Here is a 22,134-nt window from a genome sequence, read left to right as displayed (position 1 = left end):
TCCATCCATTCTGTTGCAAATGGTAAGAATTCCTTCTTTTTTACTGCAGCATAGTATTCCATTGTGTAGATGTACCACAGTTTTTTAATCCACTCATCTGCTGATGGGCACTTAGGCTGATTCCAAATCTTAGCTATGGTGAATTGTGATGCTGTGAACATAGGGGTGCATATATCCTTTCTGATTGGTGTTCCTGGTTTCTTGGGATATATTCCTAGAAGTGGGATCACTGGTTCAAATGGGAGTTCCATTTTTAGTTTTTTGAGGAAACTCCATACTGTTCTCCACAGTAGCTGCACCAGTCTGCATTCCCACCAGCAGTGCACAAGTGTTCCTTTTTCTCCACATCCTTGCCAGCACTTGTCGTTGTTGATTTGCTGATGATAGCAATTCTGACAGGTGTGAGATGGTACCTCATTGTCATTTTGATTTGAATCTCTTGGATGATTAGTGAATTTGAGCATGTTTTTATATATCTCTCGGCCTTCCTTATGTCCTCTTTCGAAAAGTATCTATTTACATCTGTTGACCATTTTATGATTGGGTTGTTTATCTTCCTTTTGTTACGTTGTATAAGTTACCTGTAAATGTTGGAGATTAAACCCTTATCGGTGATAACATTGGCAAATATGTTCTCCCATGCAGTGGGCTTTCTTGTTGTTTTGTTGATGGCTTCTTTTGCTGTACAGAAGCTTCTTATTTTGATGTAGTCCCATTTGATTATTTTCTCTTTAGTTTCCATTGCCCTAGGAGCTGTATCAGTGAAGATACTGCTCCAGCATATGTCTGAGATTTTGCTGCCTGTGGGTTCCTCTAATATTTTTATGATTTCCTGTGTTATGTTTAAGTCTTTTATCCATTTTGAGTTTTATTTTTTTGTATAGTGTAAGTTGGTGGTCTAGTTTCATTTTTTTGCATGTATCTGTCTAATTTTCCCAACACCATTTATTAGAGAGACTTTCTTGACTCCATTGTATGTTCTTGCCTCCTTTGTCAAATATTAATTGAGCATATTGGTTCGGGTTGATTTCTGGGCTCTCTATTCTATTCCATTGACCTATATGTCTGTTCTTGTGCTAGTACCAGACAGTTTTGAGGACAGTGGCTTTGTAATACATCTTGATATCTGGTATTGAGATCCCTCCTACTTCGTTCTTCTTTCTCAGGATTGCTGCAGCAATTTGGGGTCTTTTTTTATTCCAGGTGAGTTTGTTCTAGGTCTGTGAAATATGCTGTTGGTAATTTAATGGGGAGTGCATTGAATCTATAGATTGCTTTTGGTAGTATGGACATTTTAATGATGTTAATTCTACCAATCCATGAACACGGTATGTTCTTCCATCTGTTTATGTCTTCGTCTATCTCTTTTTTCAGTGTCCTGTAGTTTTCTGAGTACAGGGTTTTTACCTCCTTAGTTAAAATTATTCCTAGGTATTTTAATTTTTTTGGTGTGATGGTAAATGGGATTTTTTTTAAAATCTCTCTTTCTGTAAGTTCACTATTGGTGTATAAAAATACCATTTATTTATTGGCATTAATTTTGTATCCTGCTATATTCATTTTATTAAGTCTAATAATTTTTTTAATGAAGTCTTTAGGGTTTTCTATGTACAGTATCATGTCATCTGTGAATAATGACAGTTTTATGTTTTGTTTTCCAATTTGGATACCTTTTATTTCTTCTTTTTGTCTAATTGCTATGGCTAGCACTTCCAGAACTATGTCGAACAGGAGTGGTGAAAGTGGGCATTCCTGTCTCGTTCCTATTCTTAGGTGAAATGGTTTTAGTTTTTGCCCATTGAGTATGATGTTGGTTGTAGGTTTTTCATGTAAGGCTTTTGTTATATTGAGGTAGGATCCCTCTATTCCAATTTTGCTGAGGGATTTTATCAAGAAGTGGTGTTGGATTTTGTCAAATGCTTTTTCTACATCAATTGATATGACTATATGATTTTTACCTCTCAATTTGTTTATGTGATGTATCATGATTATTGATTTGCAGATATTATGTCATCCTTACATCCCTGGCATAAATCCTACTTGGTCATGGTGTATGATCTTTCTGATGTAATGCTGCTCCGGTCAGCCTGTCCCTGAAGGTCCTGTAGGATCTAACTGTGCCTCATACACACACACACACACACACACACACACACACCACACACCACACACCACACACCACACACTCCTCTTTTGCTCCCTCATTCACTCATGCTCTCTCCCTCACTGCCACCTTCTTCCTGCCTCTGTACTTTTGCCTGGAGTGTTATTGACCTGTTCGTGGATGGAGTCTCCTCTTTGGGTGTCTGGTTATGTGGCTTTCTCTCTACCTCATTGGCCAAACAGGAAAAAATTCACCTTGATGAGACATGACACAAAGGGAACAAAACACAAATGTACTCAGGACACTGATAACCCCAATATAAATGACCACAGAGAAAATATAATTATGGGAGAGAAAAGAGAGAACAAATGATATCAAAGAGAGTAAAAATGGTATAAGAGAAAAGAAAAGGAAGAAATTGGGAAAAAAAATATATATGGGGAGAAAACACTAGAGAACAAACAGATAAACCAAAACATACAAACACCAAATACCCAATAAAGAGGGTGGGGGCAGAATCTTATATTCTGAAAGTAAGGTTAAGGAAGTGGATGAATATGGGGAGGACCTCAGTTCAGTATAGAGGAAGTAGAAAGAGGATGAGTGGATAAGAAGAAAGAGGATGAGAAGGAAAAAAAGTTAAAAAATGAAAAAAATAATTTTTAAAAATAGAATAAAATAAAAAATTCGAATGATGAAAAAATAATGCAAAAAGAAATAAAAAATAAAGAAACAAAAGAAAAAAGGAAAAGAAAAATAGATAATAAAATAAAAATGAAAAAATGGTCCTAACTGGTTTGGCTCAGTGTATAGAGCATCGGCCTGCGGACTGAAGGGTCCCAGGTTCGATTCCGGTCAAGGGCATGTATCTTTGTTGCGGGCACATCCCCAGTAGAGGGTGTGCAGGAGGCAGCTGATCGATGTTTCTCTCTCATCGATGTTTCTAACTCTCTATCCCTCTCCCATCCTCTCTGTAAAAAATCAATAAAATATATTTTAAAAAAAAAGAAGTTAAAAAAATGAAAATGTAAAGTATCGTTCCTTTGGCTGGTTTAAGATACCACTCTTCTGTACTGTCTGCCACTTCTTAGTTTCCTGTTGTTGGGACTAAAGGCCTCTCTTTAGACTAGTCCCTGAGGGCTCTATTCAGATTTTTTTTTTTGTATCCTTTGTGCCACTCAGGGTGTAGTCTGGGTGTGGCTGTATTGGTTGCCTGGAGACTGCAGGGAGGGGTTATCTCTTTAGGAGAAATTGGCTGCCTAGGTCTGGTACCTCAGATATAACTCAGCCAGATTCACGGCCACCTCTCCCTGACCCTCTCCTCTCCCCAGATTCCACAAGTCTGCACCTTAGCCACGGGCGAGTGTCTATATTTGAAAGGTCCTATGAACTAGGTTCAGCGAATAGAAGCAAAGACCAAAAAGAGGGAAAAGAGCTACACCACTGCAAGCCCCTCCACCCCCACCCCGGCATTGTGCGGCCTGATGGCTGCCCCCTCTGGGATCAGTCTTTCATGGCTGTGGACCCAGGTCTAGAATCCCCTGCGGCCAGCAGTCCTGCGGACCTCCTTTCCACAGTCAAACACTATGCCTGTCTCAAGGGCCTCGGTGCCATGAGGTTTCCCTCTGACCCTCTGGGCTTTGAGGTCTCGCAGTTATCTCCAGCCCAGATCCCTGATTTTACCATTCTTCAGGCATCCTCCGCCCTCCTGGCTGCGAATTGTCTTAACAGCTGTGTCTACTTCGCCAATTCGGGTTGGATGTTTTTCAATTTAGTTGCTCATTCTATCTGCTCCGGGACAAGGCTCTAGACACGTCTGTCTATTCCGCCCCCATTTTGTCTGTCTCTGCACTTTATGTTTTCATAAATAAAGTAATCCTCAGTAACTAGGAAGCCACAGATTATGTATTTGGAAGACGTGTAGTGTTTTGGAGGCGTTAAGTTCCCTGGACCTTAACAGTTCCCTTGTAAACAATCCTGAATGTGGGGAAAATTGCTGTGGGTAATGCAGCATAATCTGTGCCCCATCTTTGCCACTGTTGAAGGATTCACCCCAGGGGCATGTCTTTTCTACCTGCACGTTTAACCTCAGGATTTTTATTATTATAAATAACACCTCAACATACAGGAAAGTTGTTTCTCTCTGTGTTTAGGATTATTTCCATAGGATTTATTTTTCAAAGTGGAATTCCTAGTTCATTTTTCGAGATATTGACATATAGTTCTAATTATGCTCCATTATTGTTTTATCCATCTTTTCTGCATATTACCCAATATTTTCAGTAGCATTAGACATGATTTTATAATTCTATTAAGGTTAAAAGCACTTAGTAAGTTTTTTAAACTAAAAACATATATCGATTACAAGTAAAATCTGTCGATTACTATGTATGTATTAGGGGTTCCTGAAATGTTTCTCTTCTGCTGAAGGGTGAGTAAGAGGTAGCATTCAATAAGTCACTGAAATGAATAGAGTCTAGTCTAGAGCTCATCCTTTTATTCAGCAATCATTTATTGAACATCAGTATGGACTGGGCACTTTCCTAAGCTCTGGGATGACATTATTGAAAGAATGTGGATATAATCTTGCCTTCTGGACCCTGCTGGAGAGATACACAGTGCAAGGAAAAGCTGTACTTAACTCTTGCCTTGACTCAAGAAGAAACTGAGATGTGTTTCCTTCTATCATTCAAGCATGGGCTATGGGACTCAATCCCACCCCTTGTCTCATAAAGGCTAACCTTTCTTAAGCATCATACACAGGATGATTTTTTAAGTTTCATCCCTTTCCTCTTAAGGGCCTGTTTTCTAACCCAGGTTTCATTTTTATTGATCTCATTTGGAACCCCTCCAAGTTATAAAAACCAGTTAAATTCCAAAACTCAAAATTGTGATACGGAAGCTTCTAGTTGCTGAATGTTTCAGGATGATTAATTTATAATTCCATCTACACTAATAAAAGAGAAAGATGCAAATTGACTGTACCTCTGTGAAGCCCCACCAGCCAATCAGGGGTGAGTATGCAAATTAACCCAACAAAGATGGCTGGTTAATTTGCATATGCAGGCGCCGAGTGGCCGGGGGCGGAGCGGGACACTTGCATCACCATCATGGCAATGACGCAGGCATTCTGCACTGCCCCAGCTGCTCTGGGCCTCTGGGCAGAGTGGGAAGGCAGACAGGTGACTCCAGGCCAGAGTGAAGGTGACGCCGGCAGCCGGGGAAGGAAGGCCCATTCTTGCATGAATCTTCGTGCATTGGGCCTCTAGTTAAACTATAAAGAATGACTGTTTATACACCCCTTGGGTTTTCATTTGGGGCATTCTATTATCTTGTAGATAGTTTCCTATATAAGGAAATGCAACTCAGTTCAAAAGCTGTCCAGCTACTTATATGAGATTGACTGACTGTTACATATAAACTCTTAAATCATCACTGTATTTCCTTAATTATAGTTGGGCATACCAAACATGTGAGGTGGGTCATTAAGTCATACATTCTTAAGATGAAAGAAAAAAAGCCTGATAAGTTCACATTTCCTAAATTCTTTATAAAGCACAACTTAGTTAAGTTATATATACTAGATTAGATAGAACAGAATTTTAAGAATATTGTTATATAGAGTTTTAAAATGCATGAAAATATGTTCTTCTACATCATAAGAACATATCACAAGAACTTATCCTTTCTCCAGAAAATTCAGAGATGTTAACATCCTATATAATAAAAGTCTAATATGCAAATCAACCAAACGGTGGAACGACCGGTCACTATGACACTCACTGACCACCAGGGGCAGACACTCAATGCAGGAGCTGCCCCCTGGTGGTCAGTGCGCTCCCACAGGGGCAGTGCCACTCAGCCAGAAGCCAGGTTCATGGCTGGCAAGCACAGTGGCGGTGGTGGAAGCCTCTCCCGCCTCTGCGGCAGCGCTAAGGACCCCTTGGGGGATGTCCGACTGCTGGCTTAGGCCCACTCCCTGCAGAGGTCACAGACCAGGCTGAGGAACCCCCTTCCTGCAGTGCATGAATGTCATGCACCAGGCCTCTAGTATTTTAATAACCAATTGTTTTATATAGATAAATGTCTACTAATTGGTTTTCAACATTGGAAATTCCTCAGATAAAACCTGAAACTGCCCCCAAAACATGAAAGGCAAGGAGAGACCCACGAAAGAGATAGACCAGTCTGGACTGGCAGGTGACAGGTTTAATAAGCAAGGGCACTGACATATGAGGTTTATCTTGGGCATCCACAAAATGAGTAGATCTCTCTATCTGTCAGCCAGTATCTTAAAAGTTTATACAGTTAAGTCCTCACTTAACATCATTGATAGGGTCTTGGAAATTGTAACTTTAAGCTAAGCAATGTATAGCCAAGCCAGGTTTACCATAGATATAAACAAGAGTTAAGTTTCTATGACATATTTTTGGTCAAAAAAACATCAAACTTCTAAATAATCACTCAAACCAATTATAATGTTAAACATTGAACTAAATGTGAGCTGCATATACATTTGAGAAAGATTCATACAAACAAATAAGATAATTACTTTCCAACCTGATAATTCCAGTTTTAAGGGTGTGGGTAGCTGGGGCCTATGCTGGCAGCTCAGGATGCAAAGCGGGATCTACCCTGGACAGTACATCTTCCATTGCAGAGCACTCTCACACCCACACCCGCACTCACTCAGACTGGGATAGTACAGATGGGCCAGTTCACCTCATGTGCACATTTTGGGATGTGTGAGGAAACTGCAGTGACCACAGGAAACCCACACAGACGTGGAGAGAACGTGTAAACTCCCACAGACAGGGGCCCTGCCTAGGAATAATTTTTTTTCTCATCAATGTTATAATGAATGAAATTACATTATTCAAGGACCTCCTGTGAAAGTGGTGGCAGAAAGATGGAAAACTCTAATTGCCAGGTCCAGCTTCCAGATTAAACCGAGGTCACATTCTCTCAATGACCTCCTCAAACACTGCTAAACTGTAATATTATATGAAATATTATCAGTTTAGTATTTCCATTTACCAATTTCGGGAACATTTACTATTATAGTCATCAAATTTAAATAAGCTGTGATTTTCCTTCTTCAGATTTCATATAATTCAAGATTGCTTGGGGGAAAGTAAAAAGTATCAATAATTGATCATATGTATATAGATTCTATAACACATACCAATTTTATTATATTATGTTATTTTGTTTTATTTCTGAAAGACTGTTTAACATATCTACCATCTTAACAAATTTTTAATTGTACAATATATTATTGTTGATTATAGGTATAGCAGATCTGTAGAGTTTATTCCTATTTTATTATGGCTAACTACATGCAAATCATCTCATCTTAAAATGTCCTTATGCCATTATCTTGAGAGTAGCAAGATACCAGTTAAATGTACTATTTAGGAGTAATAATAATGCAGATATCATCATAAAGTAATACAATTAAGTTATTCTATTTTGGTAATTACTTGGGTCTTGACAGGCATTGATTAATTTACTGTCATATTATCTGTAGATTTGTTTTCTTTCTTCACAAATTTTTTTATCCAATGAATCAAATCTTATAAGAGAGCTTTTGCTTGGGTGGAGGTTGTATGTATCTATGGAGTGTGAACTGAGGGTTTTCAGAGTTTACAAAAGAAAGCATGGAGGAACATACTGCAGTCATCTTAAATCTTATTTGGCCTATAGAAATACTGTGAGGATTAATTAGTTATTAGCCTTTGACATTTGCCAATGTATTGCTTTTATAATGGTTATAAATCTAAGTATAAGCATGACAAATTTATGAATTAGCCATAGAATTGACTGTAGTATGATGATGTTTTGTTCTACTAGTGCTTAAGTATAATTTTATAATAATTCTACAGATGTGTTTGTAGATTGATAGGAGTCCTTCTTTCATAAAATAACATTGAGTAGTCTAATTCTTATTATCAGGCACAGAATCGGATAGTAAGATACAATTGTGATTTCAATGATAAACTTTATTATCATTTTAATTTTTTCAACTTAGCCACAAAGGCTAATCAGAAAATAAGCTTGGCAGCCAAAGAGCTGCTTTTTTTATTTCATTGACTCGTATAAGCTGGGTATATCTTGTCCATTGCCTCATTTTAGCAAGCACTTATATTTCTATAATGCATTTATTCCAGATTAGGTGAAATTCTTATAATTTTAAAATTAAAAAAATTTCAAATAATTGACTTTAATAATTCTACTCACCATGGCTATATCTATGCAATTTGAAAGCAATCACAGGTTGGGTAAAATTTTTAATTAATATGTATAACTGAGATAGTGCCTTGTAGAATTAACATCTTGTTGGTTGAATAGGAGATTGAATTGACCAGATGTTCTATACCCAAGTTATTTCTCTTATTTAAACCATCCACCTTCTGCTCTCTACCACAGAATTTCTCTGCTTCAGCTGTCCTATCTCCAGGCGACCCTCCTGTTTTCAAAGATTAACCCCTTCATGTGTGCTCTTAATTTCTCCTAGCCAATCTTCTCTAAGACATTGATTTACCCATGATCCCCTTTGCTCTTCTGTTTTCAGCGCCCCTCTCCACAGTATCCTGCCCTCTTAGTCTACAAATATATACTTAACCCTCCCTTATCCCACAAGCATTTTCCCTTGACATTCCCTTTTACTCCCAAACTTTCCAAAGGAATAATGTTACTGACCAGTGTTACTTCTGCACACACGCACGTCTCTTAACTTACTCATATCTGACTTCTTGAACACTGGAAATTTCTCTTTCAAAGTTACCAGTGACCACGGTCCTGAGTCCAATGAAATGACCTAAAAGTTGCTCTAAAGTGCCTTTGTGTACCCATCCTCGATTTTTATTACCTGAGTGCTATCTAGTAGTAAGACTTGTTTTCAATGGGAATTTGTTTACAATGTCACAGTGAACGAGTGCTAATCATAACAGGCAAAAGATTATGAGAGAGTCATCCAAACTTTGTTTTCTCATTAACAATGTATCTGTCAGTATCCCCTCAGCAAACACAAAAGGGCTAAGATTTCAGTCTCTGGGGCTGTGGAACTCAAACAGCATCACCCAGCTTGCAGGGAAGGCATTTGACAAACTCTCCTGCTAGCCAAATTGCTCGTAACGTGACAGGTGATGGTGGATGTCAGCTGGGAAAGAAATGACTTACTATAAACTCCAAGCATCTCTCACTTCACTCTCAGGAAATGTAACTTGTATCTTATTTCTCTTCCTGGAAGATATTCAGCAAGTCAAAGGCCCCATTGATACTTGTAAATACGGAAGTTCTTCATAAACCCTGCTTCACGCTTATTTAGAATGGAAAAATTAATTTGGAAGCCAATTCTTGATATTTAAAAATAGATTTTTAAATTTCATTTTAAAAGATAAAAAAAGGTTAGGCTTGCTAAATATGATCTGGAAAACTCAGTTTGGCTCTACCGAAATAACACTTTTAAAAAAACGCTTTGCTTCAAGGATTATGCTATGAGCTATTTGAAGAATTACCTCTGGAACTGTTATAATTAGTAAGTAAACTATTTAAACACTTTGTTTAATAAATGTATGTTACACTTAATTTTTGGAACACCATTTACAAAATGAAATTCTTCTACAATAATTGTGTCCTCTTGCTTTTCAGTTTATGAGAACTGACATTGTGAAAGTTTGTTAATAGACATATTTTTTTTTTTTTTACGTATTTCACTCCTTGCAACACATTTCTTATTACTTAGAACAAAAAAGAAACTGGTAGTCCTGGGTGTTGCTTCCTTACCCTCTCATGATGTAGTTTGGTTTTATTCTTTATATTTTCTATGCATGAGACAGGCATGTTACTTGCTACATTACAAACTATGCTTTTTTTAGAAATGTGGAATAAATACATCAAATTGAACTTGCAGTATAATGAAATTACCAATTATTTAATACTAGAGGCCCAGTGCACGGATTCGTGCACCAGTGGGGTCCCTTGGCCTGGCCTGTGGGGATCAGGCTGAAATCAGCTCTCCAACATCCTCTGAGGGTTCCTGGATTGCAAGAGAGTGTTTCTCGGGTGATGCACCCCAGAATCAGGCTCCCTCCTCTCTGGTTCCGGGTACGTCATCTGAGAACCGCAGCTGCCAAGTCACCGCAGTTCAGCAGCTCCTGCTTGAGTGTCTGCCCCCTGGTGGTCAGTGTGTATCACAGCTACCGGTTGAAGTGTCTGCCCCCTGGTGGTCATTGTGTCATAGCTACCGGTCTGACGGTTGAACAGTTGGACAGTCGCTTAGGCTTTTATATAGAGAGAGATACTAAGAAATCAAGAAATGTATGAGCTTCATTATGGTCTTTATTTTTCTTGTCAGCAAACCACCAGGGCCTCGTTGTAGAGAATAAATGAGATCTACTCCTTGATTTCATCTCTCCATAAAACAACTTTTTAATAAGTACTTGCATGTACTTTAAAAGAGTGAATTATTTTTTAACATTTGTGGTTTTCCATGGCTGCCATGCTTGCACTGTTCCCCATCTGGGAGTGCGAGCAAGCAGTTGACCCTCTAAGGCAGTTCTACTTGTTTTGTCATTAATTGGGACAGCCAGGAACGCCCATTAGTTGTTCAGTTAACATCCTTCTGTCCCTGAGAGATCAGACACTTCAGCTTCAGTAAGTTAGTATTGTGACCAGCCAGCTGTGTTAGGCATTGATTTCATACTTCAGGGGATGAATGGAATGGAAGCTAACCCTGATTCCTATGCCAGGAAAATATTAACGTTGCCTCAGTGCTAAGGGTTCTCTTTCTTTCCACAATCATTTGAAATAGTCACATTTGTGATGGTGATTTTCACTTTTTAAGGAATCACTTGTCTTTTTAGTTAGATTACCATTCAATTGATGTTCTTCCTGATATATCGCTTCTCACCAGTAGGATAAACACAGAGGCAATTTTTATCAGAATACTTCAAACTATTCTTCACATTACATGGTTATTGGTATATAAACTGTTTTCATAATTCTCACTAAATCCTGAAAACTGCACTCATTTTTAAAAAATGCTTGGTGAGAAATCCTAATCTTTCTGAGAAATGACCTCTAAGGAATATGTAGAAAATATTCCTGATTGGTAATCACCTTCTGTAGCATGCACATCTTTCCTAAAACCCAGCAGACAGCACCCCTATTTTAAAGTTATTACTGTGTGGTTTGCGATACTTCCTGATCTGTACTCAAACTACCATTAGGGGGAGGAACTGTAAGAATCTATCCCTCAGGGCCACTGGTCACCTAGGATTTGCAGATGTCAGAATGCATACTTTTCTCAGAGCCCAAAATATGATTTATTGTTGTTTCTATTACAGTATGATTGTAAACATTTTGATTATTCATTTCTTGAAATTAATGTTTTATATTTATTTACCTCCCCCCTAATCTACCCAGTACTCAGAAAAAAAGATTGCTTTTCTCCCTTATAGTCCCCAAAACATTACTTTTAAGTCTAGTTGGAAAAAATGAAGGAAATTTTATTCTTAACCCAGAGGATGCAATTAACTTGACATACTGGAAAAAACTGACCTTGGAATTAGGAGTTAAGAGTTCATGTCCCATCCTGGCCTCCGTCTGGTGAAGTGAGGGTGGAGCAGTTATTTGACAACTGTGACTTTAGTTCCTCTTTTACGAAGTGAGATGGTTGATCTAAATCACTAGTAAGGTTCCTTTCAGCTTTAGGAGTGTAGAACTACAGGGAACTATTATGTGGGGTGTCTTGAAACATTTCCGAGGACTGGAGAATTCTGCCAAAGCACACTTTTGGTGAAGTCTTCCTGGGGCAGCTAGTCCATTTTGTAGAGACTTTCAACTTCTGTTTGAAAGTAAGAATACTAACCGTGTTTGTTCCCAGACTTGTTTTGTGTCAGCTTTTCAGCTTTTTTATTAACCTGCTGTAGAATCCCATAGGGCTTGGTTTTTCCTTCTGCTGTTTCCTGCTGAGTGTGATGAAGCACAGCCTCATGAGGCCTTAACTTTAAGGCATGATGCAAGCTAACATATTTTATATGGGATACAAGTGTTTGGGGCCTATTATGACTGCTCATAGGCATCATTATGGACTTTCCACGAATGGAATAAATTGTTATGAGTACTTCTTATGTGCCCGGTGTTAGTCTAGAGCAGTGGTTCTCAACCTTCCTAATGCCGCGACCCTTTAATACAGTTCCTCATGTTGTGGTGACCCCAATTTCATTGTTACAAATTGAACATAATTAAAGCATAGTGATTAATCACAAAAACAATATGTAATTATATATGTGTTTTCCGATGGTCTTAGGCGACCCCTGTGAAAGGGTCGTTCAACCCCCAAAGGGGTCGCGGCCCACAGGTTGAGAACCGCTGGTCTAGAGCAACAAGTCTGGCAGAGTTCCTGTTTCCATGGACGTCACATTTAGTTGCTGGAGACAGGCAATACATGTATAAACCAGTACATTTAAGAAACATGTTGGGTAGTTTTAAGCTTATGAAGAAAATGAAACAAGGTGCTAGATACTGACTGAGGCGAGGACAACTGTAGACCTTTCAGAGGAAGTGACCTTAGAGACCTGAGTCGTAAGGAGACCCATCTAAGTGAAGACTTCTGGGAATGGCCATCCCCGGAGAGGAAACAGGAAGTATAAAGGCCTAAGACCTCAATGAACCTGGTGTGTTCAAGGAACCAAATTCAGGTCATTGTAACTGGAGTGTGGGTGCCACACCAAGACGGAAATAGGAGATGATGTGTCAGAGGAAGGCAGGAGTCAGAGCACATTAGCCTCTGTGAGCCATGATCTGGGATGTGCCTTTTATTATAGGACCCAGGGAACACTGTAGGAAGGTTATAAGTAAGGAAGGGACCTCGTCCGCTTTACATTTTAAAAGCTCATTCTAGCAGCTCTGTGCAGGGTAGACTTTGAGGGAGGAAAAAGAGGGAGAGCACACTATAACAGGGGGCTCAGGAATGGTGGCACCATGGATTAGGGAGTGATAGTGGAACTGAAGAGATGTGGGCAGAATCAGAATCTATGATGGTGGTATAAACAATAAGACTTGCCAATAGATTGTATGGCATGGAGAATAATAAAGGCAAGAACCAAGAATTACTTTTAGGTATTTGTCGGGAGCACCTAGGTGAATGGCCCTGCCTTTTATTAAGACTTGGAATCCTTGTAAAGGGATGTGTTTGATAGAAAACAATAAGTTCAATTTCAATTATTTAAAGGTGCCTTTAATATCCAAGTGGAGATGCCAAGTGGAGACTTAGATATGTGAGTCCACAGCACAGGCAAGGACAATAGTCAAGGTTTATTTTGGTGGCATCTCCCCTTTGGCCTCACCTCCTTTTTTCAGGAACTTTCCTCCCATGCTTCCACTTGCCCAAGGTGAACCTTTTGCCACCCAGGGCTCACAACAATGGCATCTCCTCTTGGTCTGGCTAACTCAGGTGTATTTCCTGCTCTGGTTTATTACTCTCTCTACACATTCCTCATTTAAACTTCCTTGCTTTGTGACAGTCCCCGTAGATCCCAGTTCTGTGCTTTCTGTGGTGAGAATTAATGATAAGGCAATTTATTAGTAACTAGAGGCCCGGTGCACAAAAATTTGTGCACTCGGCGGGGGGGGGGGGTCCCCTAGCCCAGCCTGTGCCCTCTCGAAGTCTGGGACCCCTCGGGAGATAACGACCTGCTGGCTTAGGCCTGCTCCCGGGTGGCACAGGGCATGCTCAATCCCTAGGTGCAGCCCCTGGTCAGGCTCAGAGCAGGGCCGATTGGGGAGTTGGGGCGCCGCCCCGTCATGCACAGAGCAGGGTGGATCGGGAGGTTGCGATGCCACCCTCAGTCACGCTCAGGGTAGGGCCGATAGGGGGTTGGGGCACCGCCCCCTGTCACACTCAAGGCAGGGTCGATGGGGAGGTTGCAGCACCACTCCCTGTCACGCACAGAGCAGGGCCGATCAGGGGGTTGGGGCACTGCCCCCTGTCACTCACAGAGCAGGGCCCATCGGTGGGGGGGTTGGGGCTCCGTAGCCTGTCACACACAGAGCAGGGCAGATCAGGGGGTTGGGGCACTGCACCCTGTCACACTCAGGGCAGGGCCAATGGGGAGGTTATGGCTCTACCCTGTCACACACACAGCAAGGCCCGTGGAGGGGAGTTGGGGCGCCACCCTCTATCACCCATAGAGCAGGGCCGATCAGGGGGTTGGGGCGCTGCCACTGTCACACTCAGGGCAGGGCCGATGGAGAGGTTATGGCTCTATCCCGTCACACACAGAGCAGGGCCCGTGGGGGCGGGGGGGTTGGGGCTCTGCCCTCTATCACCCACAGAGCAGGGCCGATCAGGGGGTTGGGGCGCCGCCACTGTCACACTCAGGGCAGGGCCGATGGAGAGGTTATGGCTCTACCCCGTCACACACAGAGCAGGGCCCATGGGGGGGTAGGGGGGGGGGTTGGGGCGCCACACCCTGTCACACACAGAGCCGCAGGGCAATCAGGGGATTGGGGAGCTCCCCCCTATCAGGCACAGAGCAGGGCTGATCAGGGGGTTGAGGTGCCTTCCCCTGTCATGAACAGAGCAGGGCGGATAGGGAGGTTGTGGCCCCGCCCCCTGTCACACACAGAGCCGCAGGGCGATCAGGGTGTTTGGGCGCTGCCCCTGTCATGCTGATCCCGGTGCTGGGAGCCTCGCTGCTCCGCTGATCCCGGTGCTGGGAGGCATATTACCCTTTTACTATATAGGATAGAGGCCTGGTGCACGGGTGGGGGCTGGCTGGTTTGCCCTGAAGGGTGTCCTGGATCAGGGTGAGGGTCCCCACTGGGGTGCCTGGCCAGTCTGGGTGAGGGGCTGAGGGCTGTTTTCCGGAAGCGGGAGACTGAAGCTCCCAACCGCTCCTTTTTATCTTTTTTCTTTTTTTTATTCTGGGCCAGCTTTAGCTCTGAGGCCTCGGCTGCTGAAAACATCGATACAATGTTTCGGTCCGGCTGGCTGAAGCCCGGCTGACTGAAAGCCGGTTTCTGGGGTTTTGTTTAGCTTCTTATTTGCAACATAGTACATAGTTGCTTAGAGTTGCAGCTGAGAGGCCGGCAAGGCGGGGAACGTTGGAGTTCGCCTTCACTGGAGCAAGCAAGCCTCCCTGCTCGCTTCAGTGCATGGCTGCCAGCCGCCATCTTGGCTGACAGTTAATTTGCATAAGGATACGCTGATTAGCCAATGGGAAGGGTAGCGGTCGTATGCCAATTACCATGTTTCTCTTTTATTAGTGTAGATGTGTGGCCGGTTTCTAGCGACTATTTTAATTTTTAATGGTAACAGAGCTTTTATTTTATAAACACAAGCGTTTTCCAGAGTGGAAGAAAGTTCTAATAGTAGAATATTAGGTGTTTTGGCTTGACAGTGAAAGTACTTCATAGTTAGGGAGGATGTTGGTATCTCTGAATTTATAACCACATATACAAAAGACAAGGGATGTAGAATACTATTTAATAACAATTATACATACACAGAATGTATGCTTCCTCCATCTCATGCCAACATCTTTCTTATTATTTAGATACCTTTTAGACATCATCATTTTATTGTATTTCCTAATGATTTTAAATAAATTTTGACCAGGAAAGGATTTTTCATTAGTCAAGTGAGAATGAAAAATCTAGAAAATGTAGTTAATATGCTATTTACAAATGTAACCCATTCTTAAAGTCTGATACAGTGAATTTATTCCTTGTTAATAAGGTGTTAATTTTTATCCAACTCCATAAATACAAGTACTAATACTTTGTAGTCAGATATTCTATTTGAAGTATATGGAGAAGATGTTAGGAAAAGTGTATTTTCATTTGAAGTTTTTATCATTTTGTCTTAATGTCTTACTCATTATGAAGACAATAAGTTGGGAGTTATAGACTTTTATGATTTATTTTTTACTCATAATAGCAAAAATAATATTTTAGTGTTAATTCTTCCTTATGATTGTCCTGGGAGAATATTAGATTAATAAATAGGTGGTTTTAAAGGTTAGTAGTGTTTTTTAAAAGGATGATTAGTACAATTTATGCAAATTGTAAGAATTTGAAAATAGAAAAAATATAAAGAAGAAAATAAAAATCTCTCTTAATTTTAACACCAAGAAGGGAAGCATTGTAACTTTAAGGTCTTTACGCTATCAAATTTTTATTGGGGTCAGCGTCTCACTGGTACTGATTGTCAGATCTGGACATGGCCTTCCACCGTAGCTGGTCATTGTAAGGAGTCCCATTTCGATCTTCTGCCACTTCCCCTACAGTTTAATAGTATTTTCTTCTCCTTTATGAATAAACAGAGTGCTGCTATACACAGAGAACATTAGAGAGCAGTTGAAAACTACATTCTAGATATTTTCAACATTGAAATAAGTTACAAATTCAAAGGAGTTTAAAGTGTGTGAATTACAAGCCTTCAAAGACACTCCAGATTATATCTAGGACTAGCCTTCGCAGGGGTAATGTAAAGAGGATTCCATAGGTGGCATTTTTTGGCACCTTTGGATAATTTGGCATGTCTGTAGTTTGGCTCTCTATGAGTTTAGTTAGTCCCATTTAAAAAAATCAATTTTAGATTAAACATTTTGTTAATTTGGTATACCTCACCAAATATTTAGGTGACTTTGGTTAATGACAAGAAAAATAGACAATGGGAAAAAATTTACACTTAAATTTCACAAAACTTTGAGCTCTTCAAATATATATTAATATTAATTTACATGGATGACTTTTCCATTGACAGTGTATAAAGTAGAAGGGAAGGTAGAAACTATTTCATTGAGAATTTCTACCCGAATATAAATATGAATGAGTTTGGCAAGTACAGATCAACAATATTTTTGTTAATGGGAGTATCACTGAATAAGCAATGGATAGAATTTCTTATAGGAAATTACACTCCATTGAAAAATATTCAAGCCTGGATATCTTAGACATAGCAAGTTGTCATTATATCTCTCTGGTAACAGACCAGTAATCCAATATGGCCTCTTTTATAATAGAAACTTTGGCAAGACCTAGAGAATCTTTCTGTCACAGTAAGTGTTTGTGCTTGTGTGGTATAAATTAGAAGCATAGTCTGTAAGAGCAGATATATTTTGTAACATTGTTTTTAAAACAGAAATTTTTCCTCAAAAATTACAGTCTTGGCAAGCAAAATCAATTTTGGCCTTGAAAACACATCATGAATTTCTGAAAGGGAAGTATAGTAATTATAAAGATTTTTATCCATTATAAACAGGCTAAGAAGAGTTCATTTTTCTTTAAACATTACTAAATTTATTTCAATGTATTATCTTAATACTATATTATACATATTAACATTATTAATATTTTGCTTTGTTATATTTTGTCACCAAAGAATCTTTTCATGCGATATAAGTATTTTCAATTTTTGAATGAGATTTTAAATTATTGAAAAATAACTATATTAGGTTTTATTTAGGTGGTATTGAAGAATCATCAAAATTAACTATATTGTCATTGGATTTATTTGCTGCATCAGTCATTCATTTCACAAATAGTTATAGAGTGTCCTTTTGACGCTCCACTTAGGTTTTGTGGTTAATACAAAGAGATTTAATGTTGTTTTTGCCTTCGAAGAGTTTGCAATCTCTTGCTAAGATGTGACAGGTGCTTGTATAGATATAATCTTAAGTAGAAAGTGAGGAGAAAGGTGTTTTCATTATTTTTTGTTTTGTAATGAACTACTGCAAAACTTGGTGACTTAAAACAACAATGTATTATTTCTCATGATGATGTGCTTCAGAAATATGAATAAGATTCATCTACATGTTCTGCTTCAAGAGGTGTTCACTCAGTCGCTCTCTTGGCTGAAAGCAACTTGTAGCTGGGCTAAACTGAAAGGTCCAAATAGGTATTACTGATGCAGTCAGCAAGTATGGCAAAGTAAGGAGCTTAGAAAATGCATTCATTCATAAAAACAATGATAACACAGGCAAAAATGCCCCAAACCAGAACTCTGGAAATTAACTAAGCAAGCTTTCTGGCATTCAATTTGTCTTATTTACATTCCTCTAACCTCTACATAATGGTAGACTTGAAAACCAACAGCTTTATAATCTCAAATGCAAGCTAGCAACCTAGCAACCATTGGAGGAGGAAGAATGGGTTTGGAGGTCAATAAAAACCCCATTTCTAGAGAATTTTCATTATTTTACCTGACTGGTAGTTACTTGGGAAGTAACTGCTCATGAGGATTATCTTTATTTGACCTAACTCAGAGCTTATCCAGTAAGGACAGCATCTCTCCTGGCATTTGATGAAAATAATCAATAGAGATTGTGTAACATTGCAGCTGCCCAAGACAACACTTAACAACTCGGGCAAATGGGAAGATGATAAAAAGATTTGCAAAGGAAATGTCCATAGAAATCATTAGAAAGCTCCAGCTTATTTGTGAGAATCCAGACACCTATGTGTATGTAAGGGCTTTGTGGGAATAACGCCTCCCTCCGCCTCCTCCCCCAGCCCCCAAATTTGTAAAGGCGCTAAGCTTGTAGCTCTGGCCAGATTTAAAGCTCTAGACAAGTATAAAGTGAAGGCTAAGGAGAGTTATAAACTGCCTGCTTGAGCACTGAAGGCATTCTCCAACATGCATATATAATCCCACAGCAGAGACTGGGATTCTTAAGCATAAGCATTTAACTGTTCAGTTATTAGCTGACCACTATATTAACTGAGCAGAGACTTCAGTGGGTCGCACATGACAGAGTGCACACTCTGAAAAATTAGTTTAGGAACATGATGAAGCAAACAAGCAGCAGCAACACTGACAACAAAAATAAATAGCAACAACAGCAAATCACCAATGGGTGGAGAATAATCTGATTCCCAGAGATGCCATGTTATATTATTTACAATGTTTATTTTTTTAAATAAAAAATTACAAGAAATGCAAAAAACACAAACTATGGTCCATACAAAAAGCAGTTAGAAACTGTTCTTGAGGAAACCTACACATTGGATTTACTTAGCAAAGTCTTTAAATCAGCTATTTAAAATATGTTCAATTTACTACAGGAAACTTTCTGATGAACTAAAGGAAAGTATACAACTGTTGTCTCACCAAATCTAAAATACTAATAAATAGAAATTATTAAGAAGAAGCAAATCAAAATTTTGCAGTTAAAAACTATAATAACAGAAAAGAAAGCTTTATAAGAGGCTTCAAGAACAGAGTTGAAGTTGCAGAATAAAGAATCAGAGAACTGGAAGATAAGTCAATTGAGTGATTTAGTAGGATGAACAGGAAAAAAAGAATGAGGAAAAATGAGCAGAACCCTAGAGACCTGTGTGACACCCTACTTTAGCAGCAATTATATTAAATACTAGAGGCCTGATGCATGAAATTCATGCAAGAGCAGGCCTTCCTTCCCCCGGCTGCTAGCACTGGCTTCCTTCCAGCACCCGGGACCTGGGCTTTCCTCTGGCTGCGGGCAGGCACCCAGCACCCGGGCTTCCCGCAAGGACATCTGGTCTAATTAGCATAGTATGCTTTTATTATTATAGGTAAATATTCAACACTTAAATAAAAAAGCAAAGATTTGCAGAACAGATAAAAAAGAATGCACAGTACATCTACATGCTGTCCAAACAAGATATGTGTTAGGTTCTTTCAATATAGACCATTTCAAGACCTGGTTTACTACACATAAAACCTCTTATGAGGCATTTTCATTTTTCACTAAGAATAGAGATTTATGGTTCAAATTACTAAAAGTTTCTTCAAAGTTCCTTGACATTTCTGTATTCCACACTTAAAACAAATACATTTTATATCAATAAAAAAACATAAAGGGGAAAAGATATATCATGAAAGCCGAAATTGAGAGCTCTTGAGTGGCTTAGTCAGCTTGGGATTCACAAGGTACCATAGACTGGATAGCTTAAGCAACAAAATTTTATTTCTTGCCAGGCCAGTGTTGCTCAATGGTCAAGCATCAACCTGGGAAATACCAGGACTCTATAGAGAAACTGCATGTCCCTAGAGACATAATCTTCCTACATTAACATTTGAGGGATTCTCGATGAAATCCATCAGTTAGTCATGCTTCGCAGTAAGGCTGGTTCATTGATACACTGTGCCAGCATGCATAAACTTTGTGAAGTTTCAGTGTTTTATTCTTTTTTAAAAATATATATTTTATTGATTTTTTACAGAGAGGAAGGGAGAGAGATAGAGCGTTAGAAACAACGATGAGAGAGAAACATTGATCAGCTGCCTCCTGCACACCTCCTACTGGGGATGTGCCCGCAACCAAGGTACATGCCCTTGACTGGAATCGAACCTGGGACCCTTGAGTCCAAAGGCCAACGCTCTATCCACTGAGCCAAACTGGTTACGGCTCAGTGTTTTATTCTTAAATATACATGGACTACAGTGAATCATCAGGGATTAGAGTATAACTTCCAACATGGAAGAGAGAGCCAGACTATTAAATAGGAAAAGCTAACTTGGATGAAATGGAGACATTCAAGGATGCAGAGAAAAACAGGTAGAAGCCCACCAAATTGATAACGTCAGAGATTTGAAATACTGAAGTCAGGATAGTTTGCAAAAGAGAACAAAAGAGAATTTTTTGGAGGGGGGAATAACAAAAATTAATGTTGAATTGGGAAGTAGCCAAAAAGTAAAATAAATAAGGAGATGGAAAAATATGAGGAAGAGTAAGAAAATTAGGTCATTAATATAGATGTTAAATAATTGTCTAAAAGAGGCGCTCCTGAACGAGGGATAAGAGAAAATGATATGGAGAAAATTAAAAAACTTACAAATTTTTTTTCTTAGTAATATACAACCCATATTGAAAGATGTGCTCAATATAATGAATGGAAGAAGAAGTCCAGGAAACAGTATGTCAAATTTTATAAAAGTTGAGAGAAAGATATGATCCTAAGAGCATCAAAGTGGAGAGTGGAATACAGGAGGCAGGACTTGGAAGCAAGGTGGAGACACAAGTTATTACTGCAGGCAGTGGTGGTTGGGGGACCTGCTGTATGGGTTGAGATTTTCTTTTTAAAAGAGTTTTGATGCAACTTGTTCAAAATTTCCACTTGGAAGTTTATGTTTTGGTTTCACCTCTCACTTCCACTTTGCCTGGTTGTTTTTATTGATTTTTAATGAACAATATTACTTAAACAAGAACAGTAATGATAATTATAAAATTTAGTTTAATACTGGTGTCTATTCAGAGGAAAAACAATTTTAGAAGCTTGCTTTTATTTTGATGCAATGGAAAACCAATAATTTGCTAATCAATTTTTCACTTAAGAGGGGATATAATAATGTAGATGCAATAAAATTGGTTACCTCTTTTTCTCTCTCTCTCTCTTTTTAGTATATCTTCAAAAAGGATGATAAAACTAAAGAATACATGCATAGTATATACATGGATATATATATATATATATATATATATATATATTCCCCCAAAATGTATATACCCACTTTGAATAATTATAAAGGCAGTGTTTATTAAAATACATTTCATTTTCAAAATAAAGCTATCAGCTGTTAAAGTGTGTATACATTTTTGGAATACTATGTATATGTCCATAAATGTGTGCATGTGTTAAACCCAGTAAGTAAATAAGAACTTCAGGTGAGCACAGCTTTTTCATATTATTTTCTTGATTGCCCAACATGTGACTTTGTCTTTAACGCAAAAAGTAAAACCAAAAGTCAGGAATTCTCCATGACAGTTTGGTTGTCAGTTTTAGTAGTTAGCTGGCAGTTTTAGTAGACCCTAGTGTAATATTCAAAGTGGCATCTCAGTGCATGGTGTTTTATTTATGTAAACAGCTTCTGGCTATGGCAGTCCTTAAGAGAATTCTTACCTACTATTCCTCATGATTTTTTAAAAGAGAAGCAAAATTCCTGCCTTGCAGAGTTTTTACATACAATACAGATAAATTTAAAACTCAGCTTGGAGGAATGTGTTTCTCTTTGTTTTTCCCATCAATGTCTAGATATG

At 39.1% G+C, this 22,134-nt stretch overlaps 1 protein-coding gene across 1 annotated transcript in view; it reads left to right on the top strand.

Annotated features, from left to right (window-relative positions):
- Positions 1-22,134, top strand: part of COL19A1 (collagen type XIX alpha 1 chain) — a 302,649-nt gene that overhangs the window by 27,038 nt on the left and 253,477 nt on the right. The window lies entirely within an intron of this gene.

This window comes from Myotis yumanensis, unplaced genomic scaffold, assembly GCF_028538775.1.
Source record: "Myotis yumanensis isolate MYYU_CA2020_CCGP unplaced genomic scaffold, mMyoYum1.0.hap1 SCAF_6, whole genome shotgun sequence".
NCBI lineage: Eukaryota > Metazoa > Chordata > Mammalia > Chiroptera > Vespertilionidae > Myotis > Myotis yumanensis.
Note: the sequence above shows the minus strand (reverse complement) of the source record. Positions and strands in the feature narration are given on the sequence as shown.